Source organism: Cryptomeria japonica, unplaced genomic scaffold (genome assembly GCF_030272615.1).
Source record: "Cryptomeria japonica unplaced genomic scaffold, Sugi_1.0 HiC_scaffold_54, whole genome shotgun sequence".
Taxonomy (NCBI): domain Eukaryota; kingdom Viridiplantae; phylum Streptophyta; class Pinopsida; order Cupressales; family Cupressaceae; genus Cryptomeria; species Cryptomeria japonica.
Genome location: NW_026728876.1, coordinates 452501 through 467500, shown reverse-complemented (window position 1 = coordinate 467500; position 15000 = coordinate 452501). Strand labels below are relative to the sequence as shown.

The following is a 15000-nucleotide window of genomic DNA, read 5'->3' as shown; positions in this document are numbered from 1 at the left end:
TGGAGCGCCGCCTCTTTTTTTGTCGGAGCGTTTGGTGGGGTTTCTCGCATTGGCTCTTCCGAGGCCCGGTTGCCACCCTGGCGCGCACGAAGTCGGAAGTAGGGTTAATTGCCCGGGTGCGCACCTTTGCCAGGGTGGGCACCTTACCTGGGCTGCGCACCAGGGCGGGCTCAAGATGGCACGCGCGTTCCGTTTTTTTCACTATCTTTCAAAACGGAAATTTTAAAATCTCCTTTTTTTTTTGCCTTTTCTGGAAATTAGTGAAGGCAGCGCATCAAAGGTGCGCACCTCGCTGCCCACCTTGGTGTGCTCTGAGGTGCGCACCCGGGAGCGCTACGAAGTGTGCTCCAAGGTGCGGCGTGCACGTTGTCGGAGCCCGGTTTGCCCCGGGTGCGCACCTCGCCTGCACCTTGGCCGGGGTGGGCACCTTGGCTGGGTTTGCCCAGGGTGCGCTCCGAAGCGGGGTTACTGGAGCGCCCCCTCTTTTTTTGTCAGAGCGTTTGGTGGGGTTTCTCGCATTGGCTCTTCCCAGGCCCGGTTGTTGGGTGCGCTCCCACCCTGGCGCGCGCGAAGTTGGAAGTTGGATTAATTGCCCGGGCGCGCACCTTCGCCAGGGTGGGCACCTTGGTGCGCACACCTTGGCTGGGCTGCGCACCAGGGCGGGCTCAAGATGGCACCAGCATTCCCTTTTTCTCACTATCTTTCAAAACGGAAATTTTAAAATCTCGTTTTTTTTTTGCCTTTTATGGAAATTAGTGAAGGCATCGCATCAAAGGTGCGCACCTCGCTGCCCACCTTGGTGTGCTCCGAGGTGCCCACCACGGTGCGCAACGCCGGTGCGAACCCGGGAGCGCCCCGATGTGTGCTCCAAGGTGCGGCGTGCACGAAGTCGGACCCCGGTTTGCCCCGGGTGCGCACCTCGCGTGCACCTTGGTGCGCACACCTTGGCTGGGTTGCGCGGCCTGGTGGGCACCATGGTGCGCACCAAGGAGCGCTCCGAAGTGTGCTCCAAGGTGCGGCGTGCACGAAGTCGGAGCCCGGTTTGCCCCGGGTACGCACCTCGCGTGCACCTTCGCCGGGGTGGGCACCTCGGCTGGGTTGCGCGCCCTGGTGCGCACCAAGGAGCGCTCCGAAGTGTGCTCCAAGGTGCGGCGTGCACGAAGTCGGAGCCCGGTTTGCCCCGGGTGCGCACCTTCGCCGCGGTGCGCACCATGGCGTGCACGAAGTCGGAGCCCGGTTTGCCCCGGGTGCGCACCTCGCGTGCACCTTCGGCGGGGTTGCGCGCCCTGGTGGGCACCATGGTGCGCACCAAGGAGCGCTCCGAAGTGTGCTCCAAGGTGCGGCGTGCACGAAGTCGGAGCCCGGTTTGCCCCGGGTGCGCACCTCGCGTGCACCTTCGGCGGGGTTGCGCGCCCTGGTGGGCACCATGGTGCGCACCAAGGAGCGCTCCGAAGTGTGCTCCAAGGTGCGGCGTGCACGAAGTCGGAGCCCGGTTTTCCCCGGGTGCGCACCTCGCGTGCACCTTCGCCGCGGTGGGCACCATGGCGTGCACGAAGTCGGAGCCCGGTTTGCCCCGGGTGCGCACCTCGCGTGCACCTTCGCCGGGGTGGGCACCTCGGCTGGGTTGCGCGCCCTGGTGCGCACCAAGGAGCGCTCCGAAGTGTGCTCCAAGGTGCGGCGTGCACGAAGTCGGAGCCCGGTTTGCCCCGGGTGCGCACCTCGCGTGCACCTTCGCCAGGGTGGGCACCTCGGTGCGCACACCTTCTCAATGTTTTCTTGCCTTTTCTGGAAATTGGTGAAGGCAGCGCATCAAAGGTGCGCACCTCGGTGTGCTCCGAGGTGCGAACCCGAGAGCGCTCCGAGGTGCCCACGAAGTCGAAAGTCGGGTTAATTGCATTGTTTTCCTCGGGTGCGCTCCGAGGTGCGCAACATCGGCGCGCACCAAGGAGGGCTCCGAAGTGTGCTCCAAGGTGCGCACGATGGCGTGCACCTCTGGTGCGCACGATTCGGAGCTCGGTTTGACCGGGGTGCGCACACCTTGGCTGGGTTGCGCACCTTTTGTGCGCTCCAAGGTGCGCACGAAGTCGGAGCTCGGTTTGCCCCGGGTGCGCACCTTCGCCAGGGTGCGCACCTTGATGCGCACGCCTTGGCTGGGCTGCGCACCTTGGTGGGCGCCATGGTGCGCACCTTTCGTGCGCTCCAAGGTGCGCACGAAGTCGGAGCTCGGTTTGCCCCGGGTGCGCACCTTGGTGGGCGCCATGGTGCACTCCGAGGTGCCCAAGATTGGTGCGCACCAAGGAGCGCTCCGAAGTGCGCTCCAAGGTGCGCGCGAAGTCGAAAGTTGGGTTAATTGTCCGGTTTGCCTCGGGTGCGCACCTTGCGTGCACCTTCGCCAGGGTGGGCGCCTTGGTGCGCACACCTTGGCTGGGCTGCGCACACCTTGGCACCCGCGTTTCCTTCATTTTAAATTTTTTTTTTTTACAATCTCTCAAGTGGGAAATTCTATAATCTCAACTTTTTTTGCCTTTTCAGGAAACTTTTGAATGGAGCGCATCATTGGTGCGCTCCGAAGTGTGCTCCAAAGCTCTCTCCAGCTGCGTGCACCTGCCCCGGCCGCGCACCCGGCCCCGCCCAGCTTCGCTCACCTGTCCCGGGCGTCTGGTGCGGAACCTTAGAGTAAGAAACATCACCGTGCACCTTGGCCAACGTGCGCGACTCGACCGAGCGCGCACTGGCCGAGGTGCACACCGATTTCACCTGGGTGCGCGCGCAGCACCTCGGGCGCACCGGGGTGCGCGCACAACGCCCGGGTTGCACCGTGGCCTGTGTGCTCGGGGTGCCTCGGGTGCGCGCTCGGTGTCGCCCCCGCGCGCGCGGTAGTGCGGGCAGCGCACCCCGGCCCGGCCCGGCCCCGACGAGAACGCAAACGGGCAAAAGGTTTATTCAAATAGCATTGCGACGCCCGGCGAAAAACTAAAAAAGGGTGCAACACCGGGACTTCCCGGGAGGTCACCCATCCCAGTACTACTCCGGCCCAAGCGCGCTTAACTGCGGAGTTCTGATGGGATCCGGTGCACTAATGCTGGTATGATCGCACCCGTTATGAGCTTGTCGCAGTGTGTACTTAGCAAACCGCGACCCACGTGCGAATCCACCCCGGCCACCCACCCCCGTCGAGGTGCACACCCTCCCTCGCGAAGTGCGCCCCGTTCGCCAAGTGTGAGCCCTGCCCGGGTGCGCGCACCTTGCTAGGGCGTCGGGTGTGCACCCGGCCCGGCCTACGTGCGTGCACCTGGAGGGGGCGTCGTGTGCGTGCAGTGTCCCGTCTGCAACGCGGTGCCCACACACCACCTCGGGCGCAACGACCTGCGCTCACATGTGGGCCGAGTGCACCTTGGTGCATGTTCGGGGCGCCTCGGGTGCACGCTCGATCTTGCCCCGGTGCACCAAGGCGCTCGGTTTGCCCCGGGTGCGCACTTGGTGCAAGGTGGGCACCCAAAATAGGGATCAAGCACCAAAACACAAGTTTCGGGATGCAAAATGGGGCCCAAGGACCACAAATGCGTTCCAAGACCCATGATGGGTCCACGAGAACAAAAATGTGTTCCGAGACTTAATAAACAAATATTGGGTTTTAGGAGAAGAAACATGCTCTGATGCCCAAAACGAGAATCGACCCCGAAAAGGCCACAGGCCAAAAGTGGGATGCGAGACAAAAAAAAATGGGACCCGAGGACCAAAATTGGGTTCCCAGGTCGAAGACAGGGCAACCGGACAAGAAACGACCTCTAAGGCTCGAAATGAGTCCCGACGACTAAAACTTGACAAGAAGCACCCATCAGGCACCCAACTCGACACCCATGGGATGCCGACCCACCCGGGCTTCCACCTAGCACACCTTGGCACCCACCCACCCTCGCACCCAACCTCGCACCCAACTTAGCACCTTTGAACCCACATTGGCACTCACCCTGACCCTGGCACCTTGGAACCCACATTGGCACTCACCTTGACCCTGGCACCCACCTTTGCACTCACCTTGGGACCCACCCTGGCTCCCACCTCGGCACCCACCCAGACACCCACCTTGGTTCCTTGGCACCCACCTTGGATCCTTGGCACCCACCCCGACACCCACCTTGGCACGCAACTTGGCTACTTGCCACCCACCTTGGCTCCTTGACGCCCACCCCGACAACCACCCCGTGACCTACCCTGGCTAGGGTTGGTGCACACCCACCCTGGTGCCCACCTTGGCACCCACCCTATGACCCACCTTGGCACGCACCTTAGTACCCACCCCGTTACCCACCCTAGGACCCACCCCGTGACCCACCTTGGCCAGGGTGGGTGCACCCACCCTGGTGCCCACCTTGGCACCCACCCATCCTAGCACCCAGCCTGTGACCGGGCTTGGAACCCAACCTTGCACCCGCACCCGTCTTGGCCAGTGTGGGTGCGCACCCATCCTGGCACCCACGTTGTGACACACCCTTTAACCCACGCACCCTAGCACCCACGTTGGCACCCACCTTGGAACCCAACCTAGCAACTTGGCACCCACCCCGTGACCCACCTTGGCATCCACCATAGCAGTCGCCGACTTGGCACCCACCTCGGCACCCACCTTGACACTTGTGGACCCACCTTGCCACTCACCCTAGCATCGACCCATCCTAGCACCCACCCTGGCACCTTTGCACCCTAGCACTCACCCATCCTAGCACCTAACCTGTGACCCACCTTGACACTCACCCTCGCACCCACCTTGGAACCCAACCTAGCACCCACCCACCCTGACACCAACCCTAGCACCTACCCACCCTTGCACCCACCCTGTGACCCATCTTGGCACCCACCCATCCTACCACTCAACCTATCACCCACCTTCTCACCCACCTTGGCATCCACCTTAGCACCCACCCACACTGGCACCTTGGCACCCACCTCGGGCAAGGTGGGTGCACACCCACCCTGGCACCCAATTTAGAACCCACCGAGCATGTTACCCACCTTGGCACCCACATTGCAGCCCACCCTAGTACCCACCCTATGACCCACATTGGCATCCACACCCTAGCACCCAGGCACCTCGACACCCGCCTTGACACCCACCCTAGCACTGAACCTGTGACCCACCTTGGAACTCACCCTAGAACCCACCCACCCTGTGAACCACCTTGGCATCCACCTTAGCACCCACCCACCTTGGCACCCACTCTAGCACTCACCCATCCTAACACCCAACTTGTTACCCACCTTGGCACCCGCCCTCGCGTCCACCTTGAAACCCACCCTAGCACCCACCCACGCAGGAGCCCACCTTGGCACCCAACCTAACACCCACGCATCCTGGCACCCAACTTGTGACCCACCTTGGAACCCACCCTAGTACCCACCTTTGAACCCACTATATCACCAACCCACCTTGGCACCCACCCTATGACCCTCTTTGGAATCCACCCTAGCACGCACCCACCCTGGCACCCACCATGGAGCGCACCCTAGCACCCACCCACCTCGGCACGCACCTCAACACCCACCTTGGTGTGCGCACTGCGCCAACCTCTCAAAGACCCTATGTGGTGCGCTCCAAAGTGTACACCTTTGGTGCGCTCCAAGGTGCGCACCTTTGGTGCACACCGAGGTGCACACCAAAGTGTGCACCGAGGTGAGCACCAAAGTGCACTCCAGGGTGCACACCAAGGCGTGCACCTTTGGTGCGGTCAATGCAAACGAATTCGGAAGTTGGGGTCGATGTCCTAATCGCTGCTGCAGACTACACGTATGAGAATCGGACAAATAGCTTTATATAGGGGAGGTGTTGCGTTTGATGGGTCGACTCCCCTGGTTGTGTGCACTGCACCAACTTCAAAGACCCTGTCTTGTTTAAGAAGTCAAAAGTTGGGGTGGATGTCCTAATCATTGCTGCAGTCTACGCATGTATGAGAATCAGACAAATAGCTTATATAGGGGAGGTGTTGCATTCGGTGGGTTGACTCCCCTGGTTGTGCGCACTGCGCCAACCTCAAAGACCCCGCATAGCAGAAGAAGTCGGAAGTCGGATTTTGGTGAGCACCAAGGCGTGCACCTTTGGTGCGGTCAACGCAGACGAATTCAGAAGTTGGGGTGGATGTCCTAATCGTTGTTGCAGGCTACACATGTATGAGAATCAGACAAATAGCTTATATAGGGGAGGTGTTGGGTTTGATGGGTCAACTCCCTTGGTTGTGCGCATTACGCCAACCTCAAAGACCTTGTTTTCGTTAAGAAGTCAAAAGTTGGGGTCAATGTCCTAATGGCTCCTGCAGGCTACACATGTATGAGAATCGGACAAATAGCTTATATAGGGGAGGTGTTGGGTTTGATGGGTCGACTCCCCTGGTTGTGCGCATTACGTCAACCTCAAAGACCTTGTTTTCGTTAAGAAGTCAAAAGTTGGGGTCGATGTCCTAATTGCTCCTGTAGACTACACATGTATGAGAATCAGACAAATAGCTTATATAGGGGAGGTGTTGGGTTTGATGGGTTGACTCCCCTAGTTGTTCGCATTACACCAACCTCAAAGACCTTGTTTTCGTTTAGAAGCCGAAAGTTGGGGTCGATGTCCTAATTGCTCCTGCAGGCTACGCATGTATGAGAATCAGACAAATAGCTTATATAGGGGAGGTGTTGGGTTTGATGGGTCGACTCCCCTGGTTGTGCGCATTGCGCCAACCTCAAAGACCCTGCATTGCGGATGAAGTCGAAAGTCAGAGTTTGGTGTGCTACAAGGTGTGGTCGAAGGTGCTCACCTAGGTGTGCACCTTTGGAGCACAGGAAAAGTGCCCTCCAAAAGTGCGCACCTTTGGAGTGCACAAAAGTGCCCTCCAAAAGTGCGCACCTTTGGAGCGCAGAAAAGTGCCCTCCAAAAAGTGCCCTCCAAAAGTGCGCACCTTTGGAGCGCAGAAAAGTGCCCTCCAAAAAGTGCCCTCCAAAAGTGCGCACCTTTGGAGCGCAGAAAAGTGCCCTCCAAAAAGTGCCCTCCAAAAGTGCGCACCTTTGGAGCGCAGAAAAGTGCCCTCCAAAAAGTGCCCTCCAAAAGTGCGCACCTTTGGAGCGCAGAAAAGTGCCCTCCAAAAAGTGCCCTCCAAAAGTGCGCACCTTTGGAGCGCAGAAAAGTGCCCTCCAAAAAGTGCCCTCCAAAAGTGCGCACCTTTGGAGCGCAGAAAAGTGCCCTCCAAAAAGTGCCCTCCAAAAGTGCGCACCTTTGGAGCGCAGAAAAGTGCCCTCCAAAAAGTGCCCTCCAAAAGTGCGCACCTTTGGAGCGCAGAAAAGTGCCCTCCAAAAAGTGCCCTCCAAAAGTGCGCACCTTTGGAGCGCAGAAAAGTGCCCTCCAAAAAGTGCCCTCCAAAAGTGCGCACCTTTGGAGCGCAGAAAAGTGCCCTCCAAAAGTGCGCACTTTTGGTGCGCACCAAGGCGCTGGTTCGGTCGTTGCAGGCGAGTTCGGAAGTTGGGGTCGATGTCCTGAGCGGAGGTGCAAACTACACAGGTGTCGGAATCGGACAAATAGCTTATATAGGGGAGGTGTATGCTTCGATGGGTCGACTCCCCAGGTTGAGCGCACCGCGCCAACCTCAAAGACCCTACGGTATGGATGAAGTCGGAAGTTGGGTCCGATGACCGATTCGATTAGTAGGTATGCTCATGAGGTCGGAATTTGGGTCCGATGACCTGCCATGTGCAGGAAGGCGAATGTTGACACTGTGCGTTGCAAGGTGCACACCAAGGCGCTGGTGCGGTCTTTTTAGTCGAGTTCGGAAGTTGGGGTCGATGTCCTGATCGGAGGTGCAAGCTACACAGGTGTGGGAATCGGACAAATAGCTTATATAGGGGAGGTGTATGCTTCGTTGGGTCGACTCCCCGGGTTGAGCGCACCGCGCCAACCTCAAAGACCCTACGGTATGGATGAAGTCGGAAGTTGGGTCCGATGACCGATTCGATATGTAGGCATACTCGCGAGGTCGGAATTTGGGTCCGATGACCTGCCACGTGCAGGAAGGCGAATGTTGGCACTGTGCGTTGCAAGGTGCGCACCAAGGCGCTGGTTCGGTCGTTGGAGGCGAGTTCGGAAGTTGGGGTCGATGTCTTGATCGGAGGTGCAAACTACACAGGTGTGGGAATCGGACAAATAGCTTATATAGGGGAGGTGTATGCTTCGTTGGGTCGACTCCCCGGGTTGAGCGCACCGCGCCAACCTCAAAGACCCTACGGTATGGATGAAGTCGGAAGTTGGGTCCGATGACCGATTCGATATGTAGGCATACTCGCGAGGTCGGAATTTGGGTCCGATGACCTGCCATGTGCAGGAAGGCGAATGTTGGGACTGTGCGTCGCAAGGTGCGCACCAAGGCGCTGGTGCCGTCGTTGCAGTCGAGTTCGGAAGTTGGGGTCGATGTCCTGGTCAGAGGTGCAAACTACACAGGTGTGGGAATCGGACAAATAGCTTATATAGGGGAGGTGTATGCTTCGATGGGTCGACTCCCTGGGTTGAGCGCACCGCGCCAACCTCAAAGACCCTACAGTATGGATGAAGTCGGAAGTTGGGTCCGATGACCGATTCGATACGTAGGCATATTGGCGAGGTCTGAATTTGTGTCCGATGACCTGCCATGCGCAGGAAGGCGGAATTTGGGTCCGATGACCGAGTTGATGGCGTGCCATGCGCAGAAAGGCGGAATTTGGGTCCGATGACCGAGTTGATGTTGATGGCCCGCCATGCACAGGAAGGCGGAATTTGGGTCCGATGACCGATTTGAAGGCGTGCCATACGCAAAAAGGCGGAGTTTGGGTCCGATGACCGAGTTGATATTGATGGCCCGCCATGCGCAGGAAGGCGGAATTTGGGTCCGATGACCTGACATACGCATGGAGTCCGACTCGGGGGCCGATGTTCGATTCGATGACTTGCATTGTGGGTAAAGTCGGAAGTTGTGGTCTTTGACCCGATTCGATGACCAGACTTCGGCTGCTTGAGAATCGGACAAATAACTTATATAGGGGAGGTAGTGTTCTCGAGCATCCTCCCCCCGTGCCCGTTTATGTCGATTGATGCTGGTGCTCGACTGGTTGGAGCGCTCGGATGCAAAAATCTTGCACCAGGATTTATCGATTGTGATGGACACGGCAAGTCTCCTGATTGCTATGCAGGAGCTCATCGTGAATCTCTATGCGGCCTTGGTATGGACTCGACCTGCGGAATGGTTCGGCAATGGTAGTCGCTCCAACACGTCCTTGCAATGGCCACAGAGGTGATTCGACTAGAGCTCCAGTCTAGCTTTTGGGTTGCTTGGCGGACTGGTATAGCCGCGATCGAGTTCCGGCCATGAACGTTTTAGATAGCTCTTGGGCTTTCTGGGACGGAAGTCGGAAGTTTGGGCTGTTGTCCGATTTGATGACCATTCTTCGGATGTGTGAGAATCGGACAAATAACTTATATAGGGGACTGTGTTGTCTCACGCAGCCCCCTCCGTGCCCCTCTATCTCGACCGATGTTGGTGCTTGAAAGGGTTGGGATCGCTCGGATTTATAAACGTGCACCACCATTTGTCGAGTGTGAGGGACGCGGCAGGTCTCCTAAATGCTATGCGGGCGCTCTCTGAGAATCTCTATCCGGCCTCGACACAGACTAGTCTTGCTGAATGGTTTGGCACTGGTAGTCGATCCAACACGTCGTTGTTGTGGCCGCCTAGGCGATTCGATTCGAGCCCCCGTCTAGCTTTTGGGTTGCTTGGCGGATTTTGCCCTATCCGCAAGTGAGCTCGGTCCCTAAACGTTCGAGAAACCCGATTGCTATGCGCCGACTCTCTTTCTTGCGAGCCTCCATCTAGCTTTTGGGTCTCTACGGAACGGAAGTCGGAATCTGGGACCGTTGTTTGATTCGACGAGGCAGACTACGGTTGTGCGAGAATCGGACAAATAACTTATATAGGGGAGGTGTTGACTGGAGCATTCTCCCCCGTGCCCCTCTAACTCGACCAATGCTGGCGCTCGAACGGTGGTAGCGCTCGGATTTTCATTGAGCGCCAGCATTGGTCGATTTAGAGGGGCATGCGAGATTCCCGAATGCTATGCGAGGGCTCTAACGGAAATGTCTATTGGTTTCGGTATGGATGCAATTGCGAGTGGTTCGGCAAAGGTAGTCGTTCCGATGCGTCCATGTCGTGGCCAAATCGATAATTCGATTTGAGCCCTCGTATAGCATTTGGGTCTCTCGATGTGATTCCGCATTCCAGTCCCTTTGGGCACTGCTTGAGCCGCATCCCAGGGGGTTCCCTTCCCAATAATCTGCCTCGCAACCCGATTGCTATGCGGTGAGGCTCCTCGGCCGCCTCGGAACTATCTGTGTATCAGACGCATCGCGGGATAAGGGGTTGGCAACGGTAGTCGCCCCAAGCGCGTCCGATGCTTGGACCATTCCGAGGCGGCCCTGAAGCCTCTTCCGTCTAGCCGTTGGGTCCTTCTCGCCGCATCCCTCGCCTCGCACCCCGATTGCTATGCGGTGAGGCTCCTCGGCCGCCTCGGAACTATCTGTGTATCGGACGCGTCGCGGGATAAGGGGTTGTCACTGGTAGTCGCCCCAAGCGCGTCCGATGCTTGGACCATTCCGAGGCGGCCCTGAAGCCTCTTCCGTCTAGCCGTTGGGTCCTTCTCGCCGCATCCCTCGCCTCGCACCCCGATTGCTATGCGGTGAGGCTCCTCGGCCGCCTCGGAACTATCTGTGTATCGGACGCGTCGCGGGATAAGGGGTTGTCATTGGTAGTCGCCCCAAGCGCGTCCGATGCTTGGACCATTCCGAGGCGGCCCTGAAGCCTCTTCCGTCTAGCCGTTGGGTCCTTCTCGCCGCATCCCTCGCCTCGCACCCCGATTGCTATGCGGTGAGGCTCCTCGGCCGCCTCGGAACTATCTGTGTATCGGACGCGTCGCGGGATAAGGGGTTGTCACTGGTAGTCGCCCCAAGCGCGTCCGATGCTTGGACCATTCCGAGGCGGCCCTGAAGCCTCTTCCGTCTAGCCGTTGGGTCCTTCTCGCCGCATCCCTCGCCTCGCACCCCGATTGCTATGCGGTGAGGCTCCTCGGCCGCCTCGGAACTATCTGTGTATCGGACGCGTCGCGGGATAAGGGGTTGTCACTGGTAGTCGCCCCAAGCGCGTTCGATGCTTGGACCATTCCGAGGCGGCCCTGAAGCCTCTTCCGTCTAGCCGTTGGGTCCTTCTCGCCGCATCCCTCGCCTCGCACCCCGATTGCTATGCGGTGAGGCTCCTCGGCCGCCTTGGAACTATCTGTGTATCGGACGCGTCGCGGGATAAGGGGTTGTCACTGGTAGTCGCCCCAAGCGCGTCCGATGCTTGGACCATTCCGAGGCGGACCCGAAGCCTCTTCCGTCTAGCCGTTGGGTCCTTCTCGCCGCATCCTTCGCCTCGCACCCCGATTGCTATGCGGTGAGGCTCCTCGGCCGCCTCGGAACTATCTGTGTATCGGACGCGTCGCGGGATAAGGGGTTGTCACTGGTAGTCGCCCCAAGCGCGTCCGATGCTTGGACCATTCCGAGGCGGACCCGAAGCCTCTTCCGTCTAGCCGTTGGGTCCTTCTCGCCGCATCCCTCGCCTCGCACCCCGATTGCTATGCGGTGAGGCTCCTCGGCCGCCTTGGAACTATCTGTGTATCGGACGCGTCGCGGGATAAGGGGTTGTCACTGGTAGTCGCCCCAAGCGCGTCCGATGCTTGGACCATTCCGAGGCGGACCCGAAGCCTCTTCCGTCTAGCCGTTGGGTCCTTCTCGCCGCATCCCTCGCCTCGCACCCCGATTGCTATGCGGTGAGGCTCCTCGGCCGCCTTGGAACTATCTGTGTATCGGACGCGTCGCGGGATAAGGGGTTGTCACTGGTAGTCGCCCCAAGCGCGTCCGATGCTTGGACCATTCCGAGGCGGACCCGAAGCCTCTTCCGTCTAGCCGTTGGGTCCTTCTCGCCGCATCCCTCGCCTCGCACCCCGATTGCTATGCGGTGAGGCTCCTCGGCCGCCTTGGAACTATCTGTGTATCGGACGCGTCGCGGGATAAGGGGTTGTCACTGGTAGTCGCCCCAAGCGCGTCCGATGCTTGGACCATTCCGAGGCGGCCCCGAAGCCTCTTCCGTCTAGCCGTTGGGTCCTTCTCGCCGCATCCCTCGCCTCGCACCCCGATTGCTATGCGGTGAGGCTCCTCGGCCGCCTTGGAACTATCTGTGTATCGGACGCGTCGCGGGATAAGGGGTTGTCACTGGTAGTCGCCCCAAGCGCGTCCGATGCTTGGACCATTCCGAGGCGGCCCCGAAGCCTCTTCCGTGTAGCCGTTGGGTCCTTCTCGCCGCATCCCTCGCCTCGCACCCCGATTGCTATGCGGTGAGGCTCCTCGGCCGCCTTGGAACTATCTGTGTATCGGACGCGTCGCGGGATAAGGGGTTGTCACTGGTAGTCGCCCCAAGCGCGTCCGATGCTTGGACCATTCCGAGGCGGACCTGAAGCCTCTTCCCTCTAGCCGTTGGGGCTTTCTCGCCGCATCCCTCGCCTCGCACCCTGATTGCTATGCTGTGAGGCTCCTCGGCCGCCTTGGAACTATCTGTGTATCGGACGCATCGCGGGATAAGGGGTTGGCAGTGGTAGTCGCCCCAAGCGCATCCGATGCTTGGACCATTCCGAGGCGGCCCTGCAGCCTCTTCCGTCTAGCCGTTGGGGCCATCTCGCCGCATCCCCCACCTCGCACCACGATTGCTATGCGGTGAGGCTCCTTGGCCGCCTCGGAACTATCTGTGTATCGGACGCATCGCGGGATAAGGGGTTGTCACTGGTAGTCGCCCCAAGCGCGTCCGATGCTTGGACTATTCCGAGGCGGCCCTGCAGCCTCTTCCGTCTAGCCGTTGGGGCCATCTCGCTGCATCCCCCACCTCCTCGGCCGCCTCGGAACTATCTGTGTATCGGACGCATCGCGGGATAAGGGGTTGGCAGTGGTAGTCGCCCCAAGCGCGTCCGATGCTTGGACTATTCCGAGGCAGCCCTGCAGCCTCTTCCGTCTAGCCTTTGGGGCCATCTCGCCGCATCCCTCGCCTCGCACCCCGATTGCTATGCGGTGAGGCTCCTCGGCCGCCTGGGAACTATCTTCGTATCGGACGCATCGCGGGATAAGGGGTTGTCACTGGTAGTCGCCCCAAGCGCGTCCGATGCTTGGACTATTCCGAGGCGGCCCTGTGGCCTCTTCCGTCTAGCCGTTGGGGCCATCTCGCCGCATCCCCCACCTCGCACCCCGATTGCTATGCGGTGAGGCTCTTCGGCCGCCTTGGAACTATCTTCGTATCGGACGCATCGCGGGATAAGGGGTTGTCACTGGTAGTGGCCCCAAGCGCGTCCGATGCTTGGACTATTCCGAGGCGGCCCTGCAGCCTCTTCCGTCTAGCCGTTGGGGCCATCTCGCCGCATCCCCCACCTCGCACCCCGATTGCTATGCGGTGAGGCTCCTCGGCCGCCTTGGAACTATCTTCGTATCGGACGCATCGCGGGATAAGGGGTTGTCACTGGTAGTCGCCCCAAGCGCGTCCGATGCTTGGACTATTCCGACGCGGCCCTGTGGCCTCTTCCGTCTAGCCGTTGGGGCCATCTCGCCGCATCCCCCACCTCGCACCCCGATTGCTATGCGGTGAGGCTCCTCGGCCGCCTTGGAACCATCTTCGTATCGGACGCATCGCGGGATAGGGGGCTGTCACTGGTAGTCGCCCCAAGCGTGTCCGATGCTTGGACCATTCCTAGGCGGCCCTGAAGCCTCTTCCGTCTAGCCGTTGGGGCCTTCCCGCCCCATCCCTCGCCTCGCACCCCCGATTGCTATGCGGTGAGGCTCCTCGGCCGCCTTGGAACCATCTGTGTATCGGACGCATCGCGGGATAAGGGGTTGGCACTGGCAGTCGCCCCAAGCGCGTCCGATGCTTGGACCATTCCGAGGTGGCCCTGAAGCCTCTTCCGTCTAGCCGTTGGGGCCTTCCCGCCCCATCCCTCGCCTCGCACCCCGATTGATATGCGGTGAGGCTCCTCGGCCGCCTTGGAACTATCTGTGTATCGGACGCATCGCGGGATAAGGGGTTGGCACTGGTAGTCGTCCCAATCGCATCCGATGCTTGGACCATTCCGAGGCGGCCCTGCAGCCTCTTCCGTTTAGCCGTCGGGGCCTTCCCGCCGCATCCCTCGCCTCGCATCCCGATTCCTATGCGGTGAGTCTTCTCGGCCGCCGCGGAACTATACCTGTTATTGCTACTGCATCCTTCGGCTGGTAACCTCCTCTGCCGCCTTGGAACGTTCTCTTTGTCGGACGCGTCGCGGGATAAGGGGTTGGCACTGGTAGTCGCCCCAAGCGCGCCCGATGCATAGACCGCTCCGAGTCGACCTTGCTTTCAGCCTCTCACATGCATAGACCTCTCTGAGTCGACCCTGCAGCCTCTCACGTTTAGCCTTTGGAATCTCGCCTCACAACATGATTGCTATCCTTGATGCATCCCTTGCCTCGAGCCCTGATTGCTTTCTTGGCTGCATCCCTCCTCTCCTCACAGCCCGGTTGTCATCACTGCTTCATCCGTCGCTTCATGCATTCTGGCTGCTGGGCCCTTCCCACCGCACACCTCGATTGCTATCTCTTCTGCATCACACACCCCGATTGCTATCTCTGCTACATCCCTCGGCTCTCACTTCTGCATCCTTCGCCTCACACCTCGATTGCTATCAATGCTGCATCCATAACCTCACACCCCGATTGCTATGCGGGGAGGCTCCTTGGCCGCCTTGGAAATTTCTGTGTGTCGGACGCACCGCGGGATAAGGGGTTGGCACTGGTAGTCGCCCCAAGTGCGCCCGATTCTTAGACCGCTTCGAGGTGACCTCGTAGCCTCTTTCGTCCAGGCTTCCTGCCTTCAACGCCCTTTTTACACCTCGATTGCTATGCGC

General features: G+C 59.7%; 1 non-coding gene across 1 annotated transcript; it reads right to left on the bottom strand.

Annotated features, from left to right (window-relative positions):
• Positions 1 to 2980: 2980 nt before the first annotated feature.
• Positions 2981 to 3099, bottom strand: LOC131862975 (5S ribosomal RNA). Its single transcript, XR_009361910.1, has one exon. It is a non-coding gene; the product is annotated as a 5S ribosomal RNA (ribosomal RNA).
• Positions 3100 to 15000: the final 11901 nt, after the last annotated feature.